Consider the following 915-nt stretch of genomic DNA (forward strand, 5'->3'; position numbering starts at 1 on the left):
ACGAATTCAGTTATGGGATGAAATCGGATAGGGATGAAATCGTTTAGGGATAAACGGGTTTAAAAGTTTTAAGAGTTTAAGAGTTTAAGAGTTTTTAAGAGTTTTAGCCAAATGTTTTATAATATAGTATAGATAAGACTTGGGATCATGTGAGACCAAAGGTTTTTCGTGAGACCCGTAAGACAAATTCTTAACCCTTGGATTATATCTACAATCTGAACATTCATAATCACAAAATTGCCACGAGACTTCTCAATAATCACAAAATTGTCACCGTGCAACTTTAGACCATTWGATCATTAGCTTATAAAGTTGATCAATGAAAATAAATGGGTCTTACGTGTCTCATGGAAAACCCTTGGTCTCACGTGAACCCAACCCTATATATGTATATATACATATACACACACACATAGATACATACATAGATGCCTAATCAAATGAGAACTAATTAGTTTGTGGTAACCGTGTGATCTAATCTCAACCACAAATCAGAAGATAAATTAGGAAATTTATAATTTTTGGTAATTTTAAATTAAAGTTTTAATGCAAGTACATTTTAGGTATTTTAAAACTCTTTTCTCTCCTCTCTTCGCTCACCGTCCTCCGGTGATACCATAGTGGTATCACAATGCATCTTATATGTGATTGGGATTCACACTGAGGTCATTTGTGTGGTCGATCGAAGATGTAACACAGTGGTATCACAATGCATCTTATATGTGCTTGGGTATCACACTGTATCTTTTGTTTAACAGGGTCAATATTTTTAGGTATCACATTGGTATCACCGGAGGACGGTGGCCGCGGAGGACAGAGGATGGGGGATGGAGAGAGAAGAGAAAATACCAAAACTGTCCTTGCATTAAAATTTTAATTCAAGATTACCAAAATTATAAATTTCCTAATTTATCT

Source organism: Cynara cardunculus (genome assembly GCF_001531365.2).
Source record: "Cynara cardunculus var. scolymus isolate 2C chromosome LG 2, CcrdV1, whole genome shotgun sequence".
Lineage (NCBI taxonomy): Eukaryota > Viridiplantae > Streptophyta > Magnoliopsida > Asterales > Asteraceae > Cynara > Cynara cardunculus.